The sequence below is a fragment of the Zophobas morio genome, unplaced genomic scaffold (assembly GCF_036711695.1).
Source record: "Zophobas morio isolate AGI-343-1 ecotype UQ-CSIRO unplaced genomic scaffold, CSIRO_AGI_Zmor_V1 ptg000014l, whole genome shotgun sequence".
Lineage (NCBI taxonomy): Eukaryota > Metazoa > Arthropoda > Insecta > Coleoptera > Tenebrionidae > Zophobas > Zophobas morio.
The window spans coordinates 8,242,106-8,267,791 of record NW_026972119.1 but is presented as its reverse complement, the minus strand read 5'-3'; the positions used below and the strand labels follow the sequence as shown (position 1 = coordinate 8,267,791).

General features: G+C 31.7%; 1 pseudogene; it reads right to left on the bottom strand.

Annotated features, from left to right (window-relative positions):
- Window positions 1-1,902: 1,902 nt before the first annotated feature.
- On the bottom strand, window positions 1,903-2,396 carry LOC135128800 (protein BCCIP homolog; annotated as a pseudogene).
- Window positions 2,397-25,686: the final 23,290 nt, after the last annotated feature.

Below are 25,686 nucleotides of genomic sequence, written 5' to 3'. Positions count from 1 at the left end.
TTGAGTGTACTTCTATACTTAGGACTAGACATTAAGTGTCGAAAAAGCAAAGACATGTTATCGACAATTTAAATTAAACTTTCTAATATAAAATGACTTACCTACGCATAGTAGCAACAAGGGGGATGAGAAATGAATTTTAATGTATTTTAAGACCAATAAAAGGGTAACCCACAATCATTTTCAGGAAGAATTATTAACTTGTTACCAGTGTAAAATTATCCTCGCAGTGATACGATAAAGCATATCAGTTTTTATTTATTAGCCTAATGCAGTTCACAGTGAAAATATAATATTATGAAAACAATTAAAAGCCATTCTGTGGTGAACAGATAATGCAGTTGTACTTGTAAAAAATGGTAATTATCTTCCTCTGACATGTTATTTTTTAATTAATAGCCTGTATTTGAGCATGAGACCGAACATTTTACAAATTTAAAATTCGCATGGGTTTCTCCAATGAATAAAATGTATTGTATGAACTTTTAATTTGTTAATAATATTTATGATAGGTTCGGCTGTTATTAACGTTGCATTAACCGCATACTCGTATATCGAGCTGCAAATTTGGGAGGGATAATTGAATTTACTTGTCCCATAAAACGAAACCGCAATACAACCAGTCAAAAAAACCTCATCTAACAGTAATAGTGACTGTACGAAGCAATTTTAATTTATTTAATGGTGTGCAAACAAGCATGTAACAGAAAAATTAAAATTACATGCAATTTATTCACTGGAGGTTTTCAGATTCGAATAAATTGGTGATGAGGTAGTTTCGTTTAGATTATTAAGTTGGTGGAAAGACTTTTGTAATATGAACGATTTCACTGTTGCCCTATTTCTATCAACTTGTTACAGAATGTACACTATAATCATCATAGATAAATAATGATTAGAATTATAAGCTTGTGCAGGTGTACTAGTTTGACTTGAATTAAAATGACTGACAAAATTAAATTTTTGGTCGAGTTACTAGGAAAAATGAGTTGTTAATTTATAAAATTAAACGTTGAGAAAAAATAATTATAATCATTATTTTCGAATTACAGTTACTGTGCGAAGCTCGCTCAAGTTTACCTGCGTTAGTGACATTTATAGCTGAAAAACTAAACACCAATGTATAAATATTCGTAGAACACCAGAAAAACAGTTGTTGTTAAATTTCTGTATGAAAAAACTCATTAAAGGTAACAACGTAATAGTGTAATTTTAGACATAACAATTGTACTCGTAAAAACTTATTTGTGTTAAATTATGTTAACAATAATGTGTTGCTTCCTGGAAAAATTTAATATACTCGTGTTTATTGTTTGAAGTATTTATTATTATTAACAATGACGATTCAGTAAGATCAATTGTATCTAATACCGTGTCACCAAATTACATAGGTCGTTTCCTAGAACATACAACGGGGGTTTTGGTGGGTTGCCTATAATCTCGCACCGTAAATTAATTGTGCCTTGTCTCCATTTTCTCAAGTTCGTTTCGCTTATTGTTTTTCCAGTTTCCGACAAAAATCAATCTTTTGTAAGCTACATTTTTATCGGTGAGTTAATCAAAGTTATCCAGGTGTGTCTTGGCACAGAAGCCGAATTTTCACCTTGAGAAAAATGTTCTCCGAAGATCACAAGAAAATGCCCTGGTGTAGCTTTCCTTGAAGCATTTTTTTTAAGGACACACAGTTATTTTCTAAAAACGCTTTGAAACAAGGGTCTTGCAACTTTTTAAGGGGAATATTGGCAATAAGCATCATTTTACATAAAACTGAATTAAATACTTGCTGTTCATTTTTCTCTGAAGTTTCGACATTATTTCAAGGAAATTTGCCACAATTTTGATTCCTGGAGATTTTGACACTTCTTTTTTAAGGTCAGAAAAATTTATTTAACTTAGCTAATTTTAAACAAAATTCTGAATTTGGGTCAATCTACTTGGAAACTTGTCCGCTTTAAATAATATAAGCTCACGGTATGGAATCAATTCTTTGTCTTCACTTTGCCACTTTTCCTTTAACCCTATGTCACTTTTACCAGCTAAACTGTAAGTAAAAGCGTAATCACATTTGTTGTAGAAAATTTCTTCCTCATCGTTTGAAAAATCAGTTTCACTATCTCCTGCAGTTTTTGTTTTCCACATTTTACAGATCATTAAGTAATCGTCAAAAGCATAACGATCATTTTTCTTCTTCATTCTGAAATGAATTTAACATTGGGTATGAAATTTTCGATGGGATATTCACAAACCTCTCATTTATTAAAACCCTAGCTTGTGGCACCTCGGCAAAATTTCTTTGAACCGTGTTTCAACATTTTTATCTTCAGTTTTTTTTTGATTTCTTGGTCTATGAGTTGGTATAAGTGTCGAACACATGGTGTTTCCTTATCTTGTGTTATGTTTTATGAAGCTGTGTTGAAACTTGTTGTGATACCTATTTGAAACTTGTGCTCACATGTTATCTGAAAAATAAAATTAATTAGCATTAGAAACATTTTGTCAAATTATTCTCCCCATTTTTACTTGCCAATGTCAGGTATGAAATACTGTACGCTCAGTCGACATGTACCTAGCTAAACTTTTACGACTTAAGACAAACTACCGTTATAAATCAAACTTGCTAATGTAAATTGCAACAAACAAATAAATTTTCGGGTATATTTATTTAGAAAAATACTAGAAAAACTCAAACAGATGTTCAGATGTTCTTATACTTCACGAGTATTTTAGGAAAAGAAGTTAGTAGTTTCGATTTTTTGTAAACAACATACACAAATATGCTCACACCGACAAAATATGCAATGGATCGTCAAAATATGCAAAATATGCAATAATTAATCTACGTCGATCAATTAAAAGACGGAAAATTCAGATGTAGGTATACTAAAGCATTTATTTGTCATATCAAAAATATGTGATATACAAAGTGCGTACAATCCACTTTCTCTAGTCATCATAAATTAGGTAATCATTTTAAATCCAACGAAGGTTTAATGCTTGTTGACATAACATAATCTACCCTTCTAAGTTCAGCCACAGACAACCCACACCCAGATCAGGTTATGTTGTGAAATTGCGAATTTATCACAATCTAAGAACAAAGTGAATTACGTGCTAAATTCGTTAAAATTAAAAACTTTAGGATACGACCTACTTTTAGCTCAAATTTTTATGTTAACAAATTCTTGGTGACTAGATCACAAATCAAAAAATCACCCAGTGTCACAAATAAATAAATTAAAAACTTCTGTAGGTGAGAATCAAAGCAAACTCATGGATAATTTAGTGTTATTAACTTATTACTGTTGGGATTCACTTTCGAGACAGTTATAGGTACGTCTCACAAGAATGAATGCAAACTTTGTTAAAACAGAAACGTAGAGAACTAAATTAGTTATTTATGCAACTATTGAGTAAAGTGTATTTTTTTAATAAAAGGAAAATTTGCAAATCCGCCGAATGAAAAAAGTCACTTTACTCACGAGTTGCATACCAATTTTTTTTCACGCTCAACAACCACCCACTTCAAAAACTTTTTATTTTGGAACATATATATTAAATGTAGCCGTATTTGCCGTCTTGACAATTCTTCAGGGCTGTACGAGAAATCTTCATCGCTGTCCGATTGCATTGAGCGAGCACACAAATTACCACCAAACACCGAGAAAGCTAACACAAAGCACTTAAATAAGAATTAAATTACAAAATTTTTTGATGCATTTTAATTTCTGAGAAATGTGCTGATGAATCGTCATAGCAACGGCAGGCTTCTATGTTTAGCGTGAAAAAATGAAACGCTATGTCACTTTTTTCACGCTTCTAGTGAAATGAAAAAACGTATCCTTTATAAACAAAAATTAATAAAAATGTTACACTTTTTTTAACGAACGTGAAGAAAAATATTTAACAATAATTTAGAGATACGCGGTGTACTACTAATACCTACTGCAAAAAATAATTGCAGAAGATGAAGATATGTGTAAAACGATCATGACTATTATTAACTAAATTGATGATTTTGTAAGACCACGTTTTGTAATTTTTTCACTATTATAACATCATGATTTATTAATGTTTAAAACTTTCAACTTTGAGAGACGAAATGAAATGAAAACGAAATTTTAATGGAATAAATAATATTTCTGTTGTACTCAGTTTGCATTTACGTCTAGAATTTTTATATTTTAAAATGCAGAAAAATTTGAAGTTGATAGTTTTGACCTCAGACAACACAGAGTTAATATGAAGGAAAAACCTGTTACAAAGTTAATGTATGAGTCATACTTAATTAAATCGTGTAATGTAGTTGCATATTTTATTGGTAAGTTACCTGAACGAAAGTATAAATAAGTACTCGTATTCCCAGAACGTTGCCATAAATTCGAAGGAAAATATTAGTGTTGAATTCCTTATACCAGACAGAACTAAATGAGATGTTAATTGTTCTTTATATACCCTCTGTCTTCTTTATGTTGACAGGAGATTTATTGTGAAATGGCTATTTGGGCGCATTCTTGTCCCTTGTGCTAAAGGTCGTTTATGCTTGTTTAATAATAAAATTAAAAAAAGATAATAATAAATCTAATAATTCTTGCTTCACCGATTGTTTACTTTTATAATTGATTAGAAAATTATTCGCTTCTGTAGTTTAGCCCTGTAGCTGATAGATACTTAATAATTAGTCGTTACAAGAAAACATTAGTTGTTAAAATACAAATTATAACATGTCATAAAAGCAAACACAACGAGAAATATTTGAGAAGTTATATTTTGTTGACTAACGATATAAAATGAAAGCACGTGTTACACAGGCATTTAAGACCTCTGACATGAACAACAGCTATTAGATATCAAGCACCTGTTGGCCCTAATCTCCATTGTAGTAGTTTTAACTAAATGAACACTCGTTTCTTAACTTTCGTTTACAAGAAGGGTGAACACTATCATCGTATCTTTCCAACCCGAATTACCTTTACGAGTGAATCTTTATTCGATTTTATTGTTTGTCAGATTTCTAGTTTTATATATTTTGGTGGCGACTGGAATGCAGTTTCGTTCGGCATTTTAAGAGTTTCAATTCACAACTATTTAATGAAGATTTAACTAAAACCAACTGAAAAGGAATCTGTACCTACTACTGTTTGATCTTCTTGTTCCGCTTGTTGTTAATTCAACAAACGCAAGCATAGTATTGGCACAGTTTGGTTGCACTATGACGAACTACTAGACGTTACTCTTTTAATATTGTAAATTTCTGTAAATCAATATGATTCATTGAACTCCAAATATTAAATGCCTGCCACAGCTTTAGTCTCAAGAGCTAATTATGCCGAAACTGTCCACATCGTCCGGTAAATACTTAACGCTCTCAGTGATCTCAATTCAAAGCAAAAACCATACGCTGTGGGTATTGACGGAACTTCAAGAAGATTGTAGTAAAGTATCCCTGCAACCCTTTTCATAATATCAATTACTCTTTTAAACTTGCTTTAGTCCTACCCCAAATGTGGAACATTATAATACATTTCATAAAGACCCTAGACGGATTAGTGTTTTTAAACTAAGTGCTGCTCTTTGTGTACTACTAGTCTTTGACGAGTTGTAAACTCCGGTGCATGAAAATACATTAAAAATGCTTGTATACTTTTGCAATAAAAATTTGTGAACTGAAATTATTTGTTACTTAAGTAACGAAGCCTTTAAACATTTCCGAAATATACTCGTATATCGTACCAAAAACCGATGTGGCGCATAATAAATAGAAATACAAAGACACATCAAGAAAGTTCCAGACAGTCTGAGTGCTTAATATAACTGAAAACGTTTTTCCGCACATTTTCAAAATTTTAGAAGTAATTCCGATTTAACAAAAAGATGAATAATTATAGTCCAGTATCCTTGGTTCCAACATTAGGTAAAATTTTTGAAAACTTATGAAAAAATTAAATAAACGACTATATCGATAAAAATAAATTTTATTCTAAATTTCAGTTTAATTTCAGAAGTAATTTATCAACCAATCTTACTGTAAACAGGCTCAATCAGTACGTGTTTCAGGCATTCGAATACAAGCAGCGTGTGTGCAGTTGTACTCTGTTTTGATCTATCCAAGGCTTTTGACTGCATCACAGATGAAATTTTGTTGAAAAAATGAACTTATAATGGATGTGAGGGAAACAATATTGAACAAATAAAATCTTATCTTACCAACATACATCAGTGCGTAAATGTAAATCAATATACATAGCCCCAACTGCCTATACCTTCTGGAGTTCCGCAGGGCTCCGTATTAGGCCCGCTGTTATTTTTTGTGCTAGTTTAAGCCAATTAAAATCACATTTCACTGAAACAAAGTGTGTTATTTATGAATGATTCACTAAAAACAGGTTTGTTGTTATTCAAAATAAAACCCAAAATATAATTTTTTCGTTAAGAGGGCTAGAAGTAAGGAATCACCTTATCACGTTAAAATTTAAAAGACCAGCAGCCAATTTTCAAGGCTACAATACAATTATGTTTCTGTGGAAATAAAAACACCAAACTTTTCGGCATTTCACAAAACGATTAAAAAAAAAATCTTTTTGAAAATGCTTTTTACTCTTTTGAAAACTTGTTTCATTTTTGGATTCTTCTAACTAAATATCTTTTCTTATATTTTTTCATTCTTTTACTTGTATTATGTTATTATCTTATCTTAGTTATAAGTTCTAATTGTACAGTGTACAGGGTGTTAATAAATGATTTACTTCTAGAGGGCTGCGAACACGACTTGACAAAAAAATTTGTCGTTTTCCAAAAATGCAGTTTTTGACAGGAGAAATTGAATATTGCCATTCTCCATCAGTGCCTTCGCCAAACTGAACATAGGTTTCAATAATAAATTTAGAGTCCACATTTTTTCGGATCCTATATGATGTAAAAAAATTAACGTTAAAATTTTATTCAAAGTGTGATAGTTAGTTAACTGATTAATTACTTCAGCAAAAGGTCATTGAAACGATGCACTAATAAATAAATTTCATAGCCCACTAGAAGTAAATGATAGTTAATACCTTGTATTTTATACACTTAACTATCTTTTCATTCTTGTTTTTCTTTTTTTTTCTGATATTTTTTGCAGTAACACTTTACATACACAAAATACTTCAAAAAACACAATAAGATTCAGTAATAAAATACACGATGTTCTATGTGAAATATCGATATCTGAAAATTGTAATATTTTTTTATAAACACTCTACACATTAGAATTTTATTTTATTTATACTACAACAAAGCAGATTTTAAATTATTTTCACTGCAAAAAAACTTGAAGAAAACCGGAATAACATCGCATCGGAATTTCAAAAATAAACTGTGGTTGTAAAGCATAGGAAGAGGACAATGAAGATATGTAAAAACATATAGGGCGTTTTATTAAAAAAAACCAAGTCGTGTGTTACGCCTTACAAAAACCAATCCTAAAATTATTTGAAGATCCTGAAGAGCCTTTAAATTCTTTAGATTCCCTATTTTCTTTAGACGTTTCTGGATTCTCTATGTCCTCTAAAAAGTTTAGCTAACTGAGATCCCTAGAATTTTTAAATCCTATGCATCCTGTAAATACTCAAAAGAATGAGATTTCTTAAATCTTCTATACAAGTTTGATCCTTTGTATCATTTAAATCTTTTAGATCCGTGAGGATTTTTATATCGTTTAAATTCTTGAGATCCCTCACATTTTTTTGATACTCCAGAGTCCAGATCCTGTAGAATATTTAGATCCTGGAGTTCTTTTGGAATTTTCTAGATACTCTATGTTCACTAAAACTTTAGATCCTCTAGATTCTTTAATTCTGCTAGACTTTTAGATTATTTGTATCCGCCAAAACATTTAAAACTTGGCGATCTCCTTCACATCTTTTAAATAGTTACCTTCACATTTTGTAGAACCTTTAGATCCTAGTAGACTTTAGATCCTCTGGATTCTTTACTTTCTTTTTGGATCTTTATAGATCCTCTATATACTCTGAAAAGTTTAGCTAATCTAATGTCTAGACATTTTAGATCCTTTAAATCCTACGGATATACTTAGATCCGTGCCCTTTTCACTGTTTTAGGTCCTTGAAATACTGTAGAATACGCAGTATACAGAAGTATTTTACACACGTCATTCTAAAAAGATTTAAAATCATAAAACAAATATCCTTTAGGTTCTTTGGATCCTTCTAGATACAGTATGTTATGCAAAGACTGTAGTAATTTTTCTAGACATTTTAGATTATTTAAATATTTCACAACTTTTAAATCTTTAATATCTTTCACGTTTTTTAAATTCTTCAGATCCTGTAGAGCATTTAGATCCTTGAGTTCTTATGGATTTTTCTAGATACTCTATGTCCACTAAAACTTTAAATAATCTGGATCCTCTAGATTCTTTAATTGTTCTAGACTTTTTAAATTAGTTTAATCCGCCACAACATTTAAATCTTGGCGATCTTTCGCATCCTCTAAATCGTTACTCATCACATTTTGTAGAACCCTGAGATCCCAGTAGGCTCAAGTATAACCTTTAGATCCTCTGGATTCTTAATTTCTTTGGATCGTTATGGATCTGCTATACGATCTGAAGAGTTTAGCTAACCTAAATCTCTAGACTTTTTAGATCCTTTAAATCCTACATACACTTACTTAGGTTCGTCTTTCAGATGCGTGAAACACTGTAGAACATGCATTATTTAACATATTTAAAATTATAAAACAAATATTCTTTAGGTTCTGTGGATCTTTCTAGACACTCTCTGTTATCTAAATACTTTAGTTAATCAAAATTATCTACATATTGTAGATCCTTTCATTTCTCCAGACTTTTTAGATTATTTAAATCCTTCACGACTTTTAAATCGTTAAGATCCTTCACATTTTTTGGATCCCTGAAATCTTGTTAGGATTCTGTATTGTCTTTAGGTCCTTAGACTTTTTAGATACGTTAAATTCTACAGATCTTTAGATTCATGACGTTTAATTTCCGAGATAGAACATACAATATTCGTAAGCATTTTACACAAGTCAAATTTAATTTTGAAATTATTTAAAACTATTACAATATTTCCATAGCTTACACACAGTTACTATGTTTTAATTACTAACATGATAACCATTAACATATTTCTAATTATAAATTAATTGTCCGCTTTGGAAATAAATGTTGTACCAGAATAAGTATTATCTGCTTTCTTAAAAATTGATTTTTTTTCCTTACTTATACTTATAATACTGAACCTTTCTGATATTTAAATACTTTAGATTGTATTTTCAGTTTGCTCTTTTTTATTGCGTTCTGAATCATATAAAAGCAACATCAAATATGTAAAAATATATAGGGTGTTTTACTGAAAAAAAAGTTGTGTGTTAGGCCTTAAAACAGAACCCTTTTTATAATTAAAAAAATTTCAACTATAATAACCGTGCAACTTTGATCTTTGACTTTTCCTATTTTTAATAATGAATAAGATATCGAAGAATGCGTTCTTAATGATTCACTCAAAGAGAGATCGAAAAGGTTGAGGGAAGCCTATGCTCAGAAATGGTCCAGAGAAAAAAAATCCTGGAAAAAATCTGTTTTTTTTTTTTTAGTTAATCAAAAATTCGTGTCTTCTTTCAGGCAGAACAAATTAAAATTTGGTTAGAAATAAATTTTCAGAAATTAGAAAAATGTAAAGATTTAATGGAAAAATCAAAATGTAAAATAAAGATTTTAGAAAAATAGAATAACCATTGTAGAGATACGAAAAAACTTGGCTAACTATCATAATTCTTAATTTAATACGTCACGACTATATTCAACTTAATCTTTTTAAGTTTATACATTTTTTAGCGGTGGTATAATACGAAGCAATAAATTTATCTAAATAAATTAACTGTTACTATTGTTACTACTTAAAGAATAGCAAACGATGCTTGTCTGTAATCTTGAATTATATTATTAATGTTGGTAAGTTGGCAACTTTGTCGTTGCTTTAACTTTGAACATATACTTATATATTAAAAACAACATAATAGTATACTGTTCTAAATTGCCTACTTCAGCCGCATACAAAGTGTTCGTCGTCCTTGAACCGCATCTTTTGCATTATAGCTCGAACAAGCTCTTTCATTTATTTTTAATTTATTATCAAGCAGAATTTCTTGTTTATAGTCTCAACTGAGAGCACCATCGTTTACATTATCAATGATCTGCTAAATTATTTTATTTGCTGTGCTCAAAAGCTGCCTGAACCAAATTCCCTGCAGCAATAATTTTTGCCTCTGTTCGGTGTTTAACGTCTGGTACTGCGAAAAGCTCAAACGGTCAGCTTTCGGTAGATTTACCTTTATATGAAAATGCCGCAGAACGGCAGTGTTTCAAAAAGTTTTTCTGACCGCATCGCAGAGACCACGCCGCCGCAGCCGTCATCTGCTTTAATAAAAACGACCTTAGAGCCTTTCGCTTTTCCGGCGGCATCCAATCTCCCCATCAGAATTTTATAACGTATCGCAATTTTGCTATTACAAAGATCGTATGGCTGCGATTGCATCAATACGAATGAAATTTTCACGTAGCGAGAAGATGCTTAACTCAAGTAATGAATAAAGAATAACCTTCGGTATAGGGGGCGGCCCGCCGCCCTCGATGATATCGCGCACATTATGGGACCACCAGGAATCGTGGTTTCGCCAGCAACCGAGCCATTCCGTACAATTCGCGACCAAAGCACGAATCTCTGTATTATTTATCATAGCCTGACTCGTCTTTATCACGTACCACACTTTCTATATCTTCGTATTTATTCCGTGTTTGGGGTTGCGACGCAGATAGGGCACGTCTGAAGCGATCTCTAAATTACGATACAAGAAAATGAAGTCGTTAGTGAAAAAAGGATAACATTTTTTAGGTGCGTTCAACCGAGTTGGGTTTTCGGGACTCGGGCTAAATTCGCTAACAGTTCGCTAACACATTGTTTGATGTTACTAATTAATTGCGTCTAAATTATTGTCTTTGTGTTAAGGCTGGGATTAAGGGGTGCCTAATGTTACACTCGAGCGTACTTTGCATCAGACACCTGCTTTGAGCCACCTTTCACTACAGTTGAATTTTACCTTCATCACTAACTACCTGATTACAAATTATGCTTAAAGCACCCTAATGCTCGTCTAATTTATATCGATAACGACTTGACGGTAATTAATCAATCTTGTACCGTTTCATATTTTTTCAAGCAGGTGTAATTGTCTAAATCCGGATGTTCTCTTCAGTCTAACGGCGTTAACATACACATCGTAAACTATCTTGCGACAATAAACAGTTTGTTAGTAGATTTTACGATATCGTGAGTGATTGTAGATAATTATTAGAGCTTAGAAAATGTGTTCTTGGAACTGTATAACCGCCTTTAGAATAAGCGATAATTTCAATTGGAATTTTCCTTAAGTAGCAAAGTGGTTAAAACTTGTAAACATTGATTGTTTTTTGAATATGCGATTATTAAAAACCCTGGAAATATATTTCTATTCTGAATATATTGTAACAATTATGGAAAATGATGCGAGAACTTAATACCAGTGACATTATATTTTGATCCCGCAACGTTCTCTCTAAGCAAATCCGACACCTTCCTCTATGTCCAAATTAACACATTGTATTTCCCCGACTTCTCAGTGATTAAGGCCACTTCCGTGTTTCGCCCCCATGAGGTTGACAGATTTTTAAAAAACACCCTGTCATCATCTTTAAACGAAAATTGTGTTTGAAGACACTGCATTTTTGACAAAAAAAAACGACAATATATATTTCCTCAGCGATTATAGAATTTTGTAAGCTGGTGATAACCGTATTCCTAAATTTCCATAAATAATTGAGATATTGGTTTTTAAAGAGACGTGATGAAAAATGTCAAAAAATTTTAAAATTTACAACTCATTTGCACAGACTACCATCTGCTGTCAAGGCTGCAGTGGTGGGAGTTTATAAACATAGCGATCTTAGGGGCAGTAATTTCGATACATTATGTGAATATATATTCAAAAAAATGTAGCTACATAGAAATTTGAATTTATCTGAATTTACAGATTTTCATTTCATTAATTTTTTTCACAGACAAAACAAACTTCTTTTGTTTTCATAATGAGCAACATACTTTTTATGATTATTAATTGTTTTTAAATGTTTGTTTTCACGTTTAACGACACTCAAGTTTTTAGCAGAGCAAAGTATTTATTTTTTTATTTATAGAAAGCATCGTTTTCGCACTTATGTTATAAACAACTAAGTATTAAACGGCTCTTCAGTTTTTTTTTATCAATACGTACATGCGATGATGCAGGTGGTTTCCTCTTAACCTAATTATCAACTTACTTTTAAATTACTACCTGTGCAAATTATACGCCCAGGAATAAATAAGAAGGAAAAAGTCTATTTAGCAGCACTGTAGCATTTCCGCTAACCATATTTTTCCTTTTAAGTGCAACACGTCACGTAATAAACGATTTTTCAACAAGCTTAGCTTCCAACTAAGACTAAAATGTTAATAAAACTGAAATTATTATCAGATGGGAAAATAATCAGTCCAACAATGTTTCTGTAGTTAACAATTATTATATTATAACTTCCCGAACGTAAGCTGGGTCGGGCGATTGGCTACTTGTGTGTTTTCTAGACCTTTCATGACCCCTAGAGAACGAAAGTAGGTCCACCGTTTTCGTCTATCTGTTGTCTGTGTCGATCGGCTGCATGAAAGACGTGAAAAATAAGAAATATTTGCAAAGTAATTGTGAGAAAATCAAGAGGGACACAGACACCACGGGTACAGGAGTAGATATTGTATATAATTTTTTTTTTATTCTTGGTGAGAATTACTAGACCAATTCTAGTTAGTGTTTTACCATATACACGATATTTCTAACATATACATATATAAAATTTGACAACAATGGGTCCCGTAGTTGCGGAGATTATCTGTTTAATAATAATAAAAATCGATAGAGACAAATAGACAGACAGACGGACTACTGTTTTGTATGCAAGGGGACATGAAAAGTCGAGAAAACTTGTCTCTGAAGACTATGGCTAATCTAGATCTCTAGAACATGCAATATGCATCAGTATTTTACAAACGTCAGAGTGAATTTATTACTAAAAAGATTTAAAATTATGTAAAACAAAGATCTTTTAGGTTCTTTGGATCCTTGTCTAAATCCTTTAGATCCCTGCTAAAATGTTGATAACGTCACGAGAACATGTTTACATGGAAAAACTCAGTGGAAAGGTATGTATACCATGGTTCTTGACCTGTGCTTTAACAATCCACGCTTATTTTAATTTTAGCTCATAGGGGCCATCACAAAAAAATCAATGTTAAATTTGATAATTTCTCGTAGCTATATTTGTTTAGTGTACTTTAGGGGCGAGGGAACTTCTATCGAAATAACCTTCGACCAATTTTTTAAGGTAAGACATGTTTTCAATAAGTTTCCATATCTGTACAATTTAATAATTGTCGAACTGTAGCATTTCTTTGATTATTCTTCTTTTTACTTCCCGAGCGTAAGCTAAAGAAGTAAGTATAGTAATCGAGTCCACCGGCCAAATTGCCACTTTCATATTTTCTCGACGTGTTATGACCTCTAGAATACGAAAAAAGTGGTCTCCCGTTTCCGTCTGTTTGTCTGTCTGTCTGGTGTCTGTCTGTCTGTCTGGTGTCTGTATCCATTTTTATTAGACAAGTAATCTCCGAAACTACTGGACCGATTGTTGTCACATTTTGTATGCATTTTAGGAATATCATGTAGATGGTTAAACGCTAACTAAAATCTGGCTAATCATCCCCACCATCATCTCCAAAATTTATAATACAGTTTTTTTTTTAATTATATAAATAAGCGTGCGAATCCGTGTTGAATTTTTACCATAGACATCCATAATTTATGGAAAAAATTCAAAACTGAATAATAATATTTTGTAATATAACTTTGACACTGCAAAACCGATTACTCTGAAATCTTGTACATATTTGAAGGTAAATCGTTAATCAAAATTTATTCGTTTATCCCCTCCCAAAAAATTTATAACGCATCTCAAAATTTTGTCGAATAAATCCTATCAAAAATGTGCAAAATATCATGGATCTATACTTTTAAATTTCTTACACAGGGTGAGTCATAAAAGTTCACGAATGAGTCTATTTGTTTTATTGATTAAATCGGGAACCGCCCACACCGTTTTCCCGAAAATTTGGGAACACAATATTGTTGTCATTAGTATTACACTGCACTTATCCAAAATGTTGACGACGTCATCACAAAATTTTGTAAAGGGAAAACTCATTTGGAACGTACGCCTAACACGCTTTTTACATTTATTTTAACGTTACGTGTACATACACATTTTTATTTTAAATTATAAGGGTTATCATAAAAAAATAAAATTCGCAAAATCAAATCTGATAATTTTTCGACCAATCTATTACATGCTTTTTCATTTTCTTTAATTTCTCAATTTTTCCATTTTTCAATGATTCTGTCTCATAATTTTTCGTTTTCGTAACTTTAAGATCCGGTTTATGGAAAGCAAATTAAAAGTTAATCGCGATTAATTTTAATTGAGGTCCGTTGCTATGCAACGTGCATGTTTTAACGAATGACGAGTTCATATTCTACATTTTAGTCCTATTTTATATCTTTCAAACCTTCCAGGTCCTTCGCAACCTGTAGATCCTTGGAGTTTGTTAGATTTTTCTCGATACTCTATGTACGCTAAAGGATTTCGATAAGCTAAATCCCCTAAATCCTGTAGATTCTTTAAATATTTAAGATCGTTCACATCCCTTAAGCCCTTTATATTTTTTAGATCCCTGAGATCCTATAAATATTTTAAGAACCTATAATGACTTTAAATCCTTTAGATTTTTTATTTTCTTGGGGCTTCTGGATCCTCTATGTCCTCTGAAAAGTTTAGCTAACTTAGATCCCTAGACTTTTTAAATCCTTTGTACCCTACGATTTAAGATTCGTGAGGTTTTCACATTTTTAGATTACCGAGATACTGTAGAACATATACATGTATGTATATGTATTTCGCGTGGTCAACCTAAAAATATTTAAATTTATTCAAAACAAAGATCCTTGAGGTTCCTTCTAGATCCTTTATGTTATCTGAAGACTGAGTTTCTCTAAATCCTTGAAATAACGCAGAGGTTCCAAATTATTTAAATCTTCTATACATTTGAGATCTTTTATATAATTCAGATCTTTTAGATCCGTGAGATTTTTCATATCTTTTGACTTCTCGTCATGAGATCCTTCATATTTTTTGGATCCTTCTGTTCCTGCAGGGAATTTAGATCCTTGGCTTCTTTTGGATTTTTTAGATACTCAATGTCCACTAAAGACTTTAGATAATCTAAATGCTTTAGATTCTTTAATTCTTCTAGACTTTTTAGATTTTTTTAAATCCTGCAGAACATTTAAATATTTGAGATTCTTCATATCCTCTAAATCTGTGACGTCCGTAGTATTTTTTAGAACCTAGTTACCCTTCATATTTTGTAGAACCCGGAGATCCTGTTAGGCTGTAGATATTTTGGATACTTTTTCTTCTTCGGGTCCTTTTCGCTCCTCTATATGCTCTGAAGATTTTAGCTGACCTGTATCTGTAGACCTTTTAAATCCTTTACATTCTACAAACACTTAGATTCGTGACGTTTTTACATCTTTTAGATCCCTGAAATACTGTAGAACATGTTTTTTGGATCCCTCTTGATATATTATCTAAATATATTATCTAAAAACCAAAGTTAATCTACGTAGATTCTCTAAATTCCCGAAATAATTCAGATGCCCCAAATCCACTAAATCCCTTAAATCTTCCATACACTTTAGATTCTTTAAATTCTTCAAATCTTTTTTCTCTGTTAGGTCTTCCACATCTTTTAAATCCATGAGAAAAATTTGTTACTAAAAAGATTTGAAATTATTTAAAATTATTCCAATACTTCCTTAGCTTACAAGCAATTACTATGTTTTAATCAACAACATGATAACAGTTAACATATTTTTTATTAGAAATAAAAATTTTGGCTTTCTTCTCTTATATCAAATTTGAGCAGTATGACCTTCCTCATTTATTACATTACCAAACAAAAGTGTAGACTAATCAATACTCAAGTTCTAAAAAAAATGGGAGACAAAAACAAAGCTAATATATATTTAAATAATGAAAACGAACGAAATCCTCGAAACGCATTGACATCCAATGCAAAATACAAAATAATGATTTTACTCATATTACTCATATATAACACAGACAATCCTATAACTGAGACAGAATTTCTTGTTTCTGCATTAAAGTTGCATTGTGGCAATTATTTGTTACGATATTAGCTAAAACTACAGTTGCGGTTACGAAATAATGAATAGTAAGCAATTTTTTAATGTATCTCTTTGAGAAGTTACGATTATAAGAAACAAACAGGTTGCAAATTTATGAGGTGCCCATAAAAATTCCAGTTCGGGTAACAAAGTTCTCAATTATTATTTGTACGTTAATCATAAAAAGTTTGTACGAATCCTCACATAAACCGTCAAATGTTATGTGGTTAGTGTTTCTGTGCAAGAATATGAACTCTACGAACTTGTTAACAGGCGGTTACGATTTTTATGTTGCTCATAAATTCATACGAGACTCTGAACGCATATATGTGAAAAGTAAAATCGGTGTGAAGTTATTTTATGCATTTATTACTCTAATTTAAGTTATTAGTGTTAACGCTTAAATCGTCCAAAAGGTGATATAGTGGTGATTATAAGTTTAAAGATGACAAATAAAATAACAGTAATTAAGAAGAGCTTTCCGCCTTTTTTCAGATATAAAAGCTTCTTCGAAACTCCTCTGCAAGCTTACTTCCCCGTATTTAACGAATCATTATTATTCTCCACATTAAAAAATCTCATCACCGGTATTAATGCAACCGATTTAACCTCGTCCTTAGCATGGTTTTCCTAGTTCCTGGATCAATTTCCTGCTACCGTGCTCCTTTAGTGAAAATGTTTGCTCGACATAAACAACGTTTTAGCAGCATTAATGCGAAAGCACGGCTCAAGCCTGCAAATCATAACAATTACGAAGTACTTTCGTTCTGCTTTTATGACTCACGTACCATTAGAACCCTTCGTCTTTAATTCATCGTATTAATATTCAGCTCAACAGATAGAGCCAAAATCGTAAACAATACAAGATTAGGAGTATCAGAAACACTAATATTGCCTCATAAAACAAACCGAGTTTATTGATACCTTTGTGGTTGAAATTTTGATATTGTTCCGCTTTACGGTGGACGCCTTGCTGTTATCCTGAATGGTTTCCATGTAGTTTCAAATAGAGTTTAGTACAGTATGCGGGAAACTGTTCCGAACAGTGTGAAGTTAAATTACTCCTAATGTAAAGAAATTGATGGTCCGTTGGTCGTAACTGGTTACTGTCGGAAGTGCATGTCTACCTATTATTATTGTGTATTACCGGAAAGGAGGGACGCTTTGTAATGGAACTTAAGCTTTCATCGAAGTTTCGTTGACTGGATTGGTTCTTTATGAATGAAAAGTAGGGGGCGGTACTTTTTAGCTTCAGTGACTTTTAGGCATTAAATTGTGTTATGGCAGACAATAGTTCAATGGCTTTTGTGGCTGCTACTGTCAGCGGTAAAGTGACTGACGTAGGCATATTACTAAAGTGTTAAGACATAATGGACAAGACATCAACAGTGAAGTATTTCAATTTAGTTTCATTTTCTTCACTTTTTACATTTCACCTGTTTTTTCCTTCTTCATTCTTACAGACAATTGTTAGTTGACACTGTTTCGAATTCAACATCTTCTTCTTTCTCGTTTATTTCAGATTTTTTCTTCAACGTTCTTTGTTTGTCTTGTTTATACATATATCGAGTACAGTATTATGTGCTCCGCTAAATTCAATCGTTTTAAGTATACTGCGATCTGATGTGAAAAATTAATATTTAACGTTGGTTTGTTTTGTCTACAATATTCAACTTTTTTTTAAACACATCCTGTATATATACATAACTTTTTTGAAATTCGTGTAAAGATTTTTACTTCCCGAGCGTAAGCAAAGGAAGTATTGTAATCGAGTCCGTCGGCCGACTCTCTACTTTTACGTTTTCTCGATTTTTCATGACCCCTAGAAGACGAAGAAATAGGTCTCCCATTTCCGTCTGTCTGTCCGTCTGTCCGTCTGTCCGTCTGTCCGTCCGTCTGTCCGTCTGTCCGTCTGTCCGTCCGTCTGTCCGTCTGTCCGTCCGTCTGTCCGTCTGTTGTCCCGGATTTTTATTAGACAGATAATCTCCAAAAGTACTCGACCGATTGTTGTGAAATTTTGTACTTATATTAAGAATATCATGTAGATGGTAAAACGCTAACCAAAATTTGTCTAATCATCCCCACCACTAATGCGATGACGTCACTTCAAAATTGTACATAGTAAATGGGTTTTCAATTGTATAAAATAACATAGTCCTACACATGTAGTTTACAACTCCGAATCGACTTTTCACCCGAAACGTCCAGATTTTTGGAAAAAAAATCAAAATTATAAAACAACATTTTGAAATTTAATTTTTAATCTGCTAACCAGAATGCTTTGAAATGTTGCAGATGTTTTAAGGCTATAAAGAGCATCATAAATCTTTAGTCAAAAAATATTTGCTTATCCCCTCCAAAAACTTGATGACGTCAGCTCAAAAGTTTGTGGAATAAATCATATCTAAAATGTACAAAATATGATGAGTCTGTACTTGTGATCTATCACTCCATTCATATTTTTTGGATTTGCATATACAGGGTGACTCAAAAAAATTAATGAATGCGTAAATTTATTTTACTGATTTACTCAGAAACTACAAAACCGAATGCTTTGAAATCTTGCAGATGTTTTAAGGTTCTAAAGAGCATAATAAATGTTTAGTCAAAATATATTTGCTTATCCCCTTCAAAAAATTGATGACGTCAGCTCGAAAGTTTGCCGAATAAATCCTATCTAAACTGTAAAAATATGATGAGTCTGTACTTGTAATTTATCACTCCATTCATATTTTTTGGATTTGCATATACAGGGTGACTCAAAAAAATTAATGAATGCGTAAATATATTTTATTGATTTAATCAGGAACTACAAAACCGAATGCTCTGAAATCTTGCAGATGTTTTAAGGTCATAAAGAGCATAATAAATGTCTAGTCAAAATATATTTGCTTATCCCCTCCAAAAACTTGATGACGTCAGCTCGAAAGTTTGCCGAATAAATCATATCTAAAATGTACAAATATGGTGAGTCTGTACTTGTCATTTATCACTCCATTTATATTTTTTGGATTTGCATATACAGAGTGACTCAAAAAAATTAATGAATGCGTAAATATATTTTATTGATTTAATCAGGAACTACAAAACCGAATTCTTTGAAATCCACTGCGAAAAAAAAAACATAATAGGCATGCAGTCGTCACGTTTCCGACAGCGAGGGAAGTACTGTCTAAACTCTTTAGACCAATTTTTTGATGTATCATGATGTCATATTTCGTTAAAAAGTTGTGGTAAAATTTTTATAAATTTTATTAAATGTATAAAATAATTTAAATTTGAAAATTACATTTCTTCTACACGAAAATCATAATTAGATACAAAATTTTATTGCAAATATTAAGTTATTCATGTTTGAAAACATTAAAGTACAAGAATATTTAAAAAATATATATATTTCAACAAAAGGTTAAATGTCGTAATTTTTTAGATCATATCGGGGTATACTAATCTGACATAATCGACAATGCTGTACTCGAAAAAATAAGACAACTACGGGCCTGAACTTTTTTCCGAACACACGGTATATGTCCTATATTCTAATTAGTTAAAAATTTAAAAATTCAATTATAACAGCTAATTTGCTATGGAGTCGTGGATCCTTGACTAGAAAAAAATAGTAAAACATTAACACATTTAATCTATACATAGGTGCATTTTAAAAACCCTTTGAAAATAAATAAGTAGCAAAAAAAGTGTAAAACCATATTTTTTATGTCACTTTGTGATAAATAACAAAACGAACCGTTGCGTTGTAGCCAGGCTATTTTTAATAAATGTCCAGCTGCATATTTTATGTTGATTCAAGAATGGGGAGAATGGAAACTTACTTCAAATTTATTTTAAAAAGCAACCTAGCAACACCGTAAATATATATTCTGTTACAGCTCTCGACGAAGCTGTTTTTTAGTGAAAATGAATGTAACGGATAAGATTTTTCGGTTTAGGATTTTTTACACATAAGAATCATCCTGAAAATGAATCAATTTGAAGCATAAAAATATGCAAATTTATTACCGAAACTAACTGACTTATTAAAATTTCTTTTATTTAATGATGCAATGCTACCTGTGTTTTCTTTTTTTAGAGTATGCTGTTTACATCGATTTACCTATATGTCAACGAACGCTTAAAAAAATTGGTCGAAAGTTGTTTCTATTGAACCTCCTTCGCCCCTGAAGTACAATGAAACGTATCGAAAAATTATAAAATTTGATTTTGCGAATTTATTTTTTTTATGAAAACCCCGATATTGAAATGAGCATACATAGGTAAATATGTAATATTAAAGTAAATGAAAATAAGCGTGCTACGCGGATGTTTCAAATGAGTTTTTACTTTATAAAATTTTGTGGTGACATTATCAACACTTTTTGAAAGCATACGTATTGGATTGGTGCAGTGTGATAAAAATATTAACAGTATTGTATGCCCAAATTTTATTGAAAATGGAGTGAGCCGTTCTTGATTTCAAAACGTCTGCAAGATTTAGCATTAATAAATGTTTTGAAAACAGTCGGTTTTGCAGATTCAAAATTAAATTGTAAAATATTGTTATATAATTTTGATTTTTCTCCAAAAATCTGGACGTTTCGGGTTCATAAACTACACGTGCAGAACTATGTCATTTGATACAATTTAAAGCCCATTTACTATGTACAATTTTAAGGTGACGTCATCACATTGTCGGTGGGGATGATTAGACAAAATTTGGTTGGTGTTTTACCATCTACTTGATATTCTTAATACACATACAAAATTTGACAAAAATCGGAACTTTGAGAACTTGGGAGATTATCTGTCTAACAAAAATCGATACAGACGGCGGAGAGACAGACAGACAGGCAAACGGAAACGGGAGACCCATTTTTTCGTAATCTGGGGTCATGACCCAGAGAAAACGAGAAAATATAAAATCAGCCAGTCGCCCAGTGGATTCAATACAATACTTCCTTAGCTTACTCTCAGGAAGTAAAAATATTAATTAATTTATTTTTTAGGCGATCATTACAAATATTGTCATTTTACGTCCCCAGTCACGTTCACGAAGTGTTACTTTTTGTACTGAAGTGACAAAATTACTTTTTTGGGCTCAGTTGTCACTCTTTTGGATTGACTTATTTTTGTGTATTGGAGTTTGTGTTTTTGACCAACATTTTTTTCAATAAATAAGCTGAAAACGCCGTTATTTAATTTTGAACTCCACCTTTACTGAATATCGTGATGAAACATTGGTAATTTTTTTATTAGTAGAGAAGCAAAGTGGCGCTTTAGTTAATATCAAATCTGAGTGACTTTTCCTTTAACGACCAAAAAAGATTTTCTAACCTCAAAACCACTTACATAACCAATTATTTTTCTGTATGGTCGCCTAAAAACGTTGTGCGTACCTCGGCCAAAGAAAATCATTTCTGCTTTAAATTTCCAAAGATAGTTTTTCGCAAATTTTAAAACCAATAGACACTACAGTAAACAAATTTGAAAAATAGTTTTGCTGGTGCTTTTTGGCGAATTTGTAAATTTCGTAGTGTCTTGTATAAATAAAATAAAAATAAAAATATATATTTTGACGACCACCTCAAAAACATAAACAAGATCACATTTGTTTAAAAAGAAAGCTTTAAATATGAGCACCAGTTCACACACTTAATTGAAAATTATATAGGTAAATAGAAACCATAAATATATTTGTTTACAGTTCACTGGTTAATATTTATGAAAAATAATTTGTTATAAGCCGAATGACAGAATCCGGAGGACAATTATCCACGAATAAATATATTAATTCTACATTTTGAATGTGAATGTTCAACGTTATTACGGGTGTACTTTCCAACTCCATCGTTTCGTCAAACGTTCGAACTTCGTACTAAAAATGAAACAATGATGTTTTGCCAATTTGCAAATAATATTTTCCTATTTCTTTTCGGTGTTAATTATAACACTTTTATATTTCAGTGAAGGCTAACCAACACGGACTATTTTACAACCACATATCCTTAGATTCTGCCGTCTAACCACTCATAATCACAGCATAAGATTTTAGTAGATCAAAAATCACAGTCTGCTGGTCAAAAATCAACGGTAAAAATAATCGGTTGCAGTGATTTCTGATGTTTTGTGACTTTGAAAGAAAAAATACCAAACTCTGTTTGCGTGGTTTTATTTTGTATAACTAAAAATATTTGCCTAAAATTTAATTTAACATTATTTTATTCATTGATATGTACATATTTTTTATTAAATTATTTCAAAGTTGTCTACCGATAAAACACATAAAAAATCAATATTCACGTTACCAGTACAACATTTTACATTTGATTCTTATGCACTCAAATTAATTCATAATTCATAAATGACAAAACCGCGTTCATCAAAAAAGTTAAACGAGATAAAATAAAATCATCAGTGCAGTTTATTCAATTGTACACACGAAATTAGTTGTGTGTTTCATAAACTGTCTGTTTTCGCATTCCATTTCCACCACTTCTACGTACTACTCAATTCACAAATAAAAAAAAAGAAAAGAAAAATAGGTCGAAGTGAACGTGTATAGGACAAAGTATAACAAATGACTAAGCTTATCTGAAGAGACCAACTGTTGGTTTAGCTTTTGTACTTTGTTTAACTTTCTGGAAGAGTTTAATTTGACTCACTGGACACGAAAATTTCATTAGCATGATGCTTGTTCTGGACACTTGAAGATTTGCGTGTAAATAAGTCAACAATAAGTAGAATCATTGCTAAATGTTCCTGGATGTTGGATAAACAATGTTTGAGGTTGCTTCAACCGACGATTAAAACTCGCAAGTTGTTAGTGTGTGAATAAAAATATATGGACTCTTTCCATAACATAAAAATTAATATCGGGTGAGAGCGTGGATGAAAGTAAGCAAAAATAAATCACTTTAAAAATCATTACTATAAATTTACCTAGGGCTTTCGCGTTACAAGCAGCACACTACAACCACTAAACTAACGAGAGTTGGTATGTAGTTTGCTTATATTAGTATAAAAAGTTGTTATAAAATTTTGATTATGTATATTTTATAAAATTTTAACAGTATTTATCATCAAAAGTTTTGAGGTGACGTCACCAAATTGTTGGCGTGGAGAATTAAATAAATTTTGGTTATCGTTTCACCATTTACACGATATTCCTAACATACACATCGAATTTGACAACAATCGGTCCTGTAGTTTCAGAGATTATCTCAGACAAACAGCGGACGACAAGGACAAGCCCTATTACAAAACTTTTTTAGCTTACGGCGGATAAGAAAAAAATTGGTAGGAGCTTTTAGGCATCTCACAATGTCAAGATCTTACAAAGCTTTTGCTGTATAATCTTGTAATTATAAGTGTTACAATAAAATATCAGAGGAATATAACTAAACTCTAAATAAAAAACAAAATATTTAGACACATATCGAAGTACAATAGTACAAACACTATTGTAAGCAGATATTATGATTTATAACTGTTGCAATCTATAAACTACCAACTCCCCGACGTGTGGGCTCACAACTAGCCTTGAACCACGGTGTATAATAAGTTAGGTGTTCCGACGAGCGCGTGAAACGTGTCCCCAACTAGTCACAGATTTGGAGTGAGAGAAACAGAAGAGGGCGGCCATCATTTAATCGCACTGACGGGAAAGAGACGGGAGAAGTATTTGTCGGAATTAAAGCCATTTAGGTCAAAAAATCATCAAAATTAATTATCCGTTGTATTAAAATAAAAACTTTAAACATTTTTAAAATAATAATTTATTTAAAAAGATGAATGTAAGCTCGTTGTTAAAGATAGTTCTTTTCGCCTTCACATATTATATTAGTTTCACTCAGTTCTGTTCGTTTGACAAGACAACTAAAAAATATCAATTAACCATTATCTGCTTTACTGTTTGAGAAATAAAAATTTACCATTATTACGTAGTCTGTAATCGAGACTCTTTTTTCTGCACATGCCTTGGTTGTTTTCTCTTGTTCCTGTTTATAAAATTGTTTAATTCGCATAATTGTGTAAAAATATATTGCCTCTGAAAATAATTCCATTCTATGCTCTTCACAAGAAAAAGGAAAGTAAATAGTCATAAAAATTTTTGTTGCGGATAGCTCTTCAATTGTTGCATCGAATACATCCACAAAATCGATATATTTCATAAGTATCCATTCCACCCATCGGAACATATTAAACATTAACAAATCTGGATGGTTTAACCACCCCCTGGATTTTGTACTAGTAAATTCAAATGTACTAGAACATGGATCTTCTTTGTTATATAACTGTTCACGGCAAATATTACATTTTGAAGTATTGTACAATTTTTTTGCGACAAATCCAGCTGACTAATAAATGATGTTGTCAACAATTTTAGTTGTAGTGACATCTTCAAATAGTTGTTCGTCTATTTCGTTAATCGGTGAATCTGTATCTAAAATATATTCAATTTTCCTTTTTATTTTGTCAACATAATTTTTCCCGCATTCTGGTATTTGTTTCAAAAATATTTTTGGAGTCATTAAATGATAACGAATGATTTGCATTAGGTACTATTTTCCTGCATCTGTGTGCAATTACCAAATTTCGGAGGTTTTAATAATTTATAGTCCGATATATTCGGTATAGCTGCAAAGAGTTATAGATAAGGGATGTCCATTGGCACAACCTGCTTGGCGAATTGTGCCGAAAAATCTCTGCAAAAATATAGTTTATGTGGAATAAAAAAAAATACATATCGCATTCAAAAACCTTCTGAAAATAAACATAAATTCTGTTTCTTGAATGTTAAAACATAACACATAACCGATAAAAAGGGAGTAATTGTTTTAAGTAAAAATAAAATTCAACATAAAATGCCTACTATTACTATAGCGACGACCAGTATTTTTTGGTGCAAAGTGTTGTTCAAAAGCAGCAGTTCACTACTGCAATAAAAGTGCCATTCCAGTAATCTGTCTTTAGGTACCCGAAACACCGACACTTTTTCGGGATTACCATTGTATCCGCTAGAACAATTAGGCACAACACATTTTCTACCCATTTTTATTGATAAATCAAAAAACAAGTAAGAAATCGCAGAAAAAACCTAGCAAAATCTGTCACACCTAGAGAGGGAAAAAGCCCGCCAAACGCTGCTAAACAGATCTAAGTGAGAGGTTACAGGCCGCCGCTGTCTGTCTCTCTCGACCGCTCATCGTGACTAAACCGGCGTCAAGTCGATGCACGGCGAATACGCTTCGTCGTAACACCTAACTTATTATACACCGTGCCTTGAACTAACAACCAATGAAAACGGAGTTT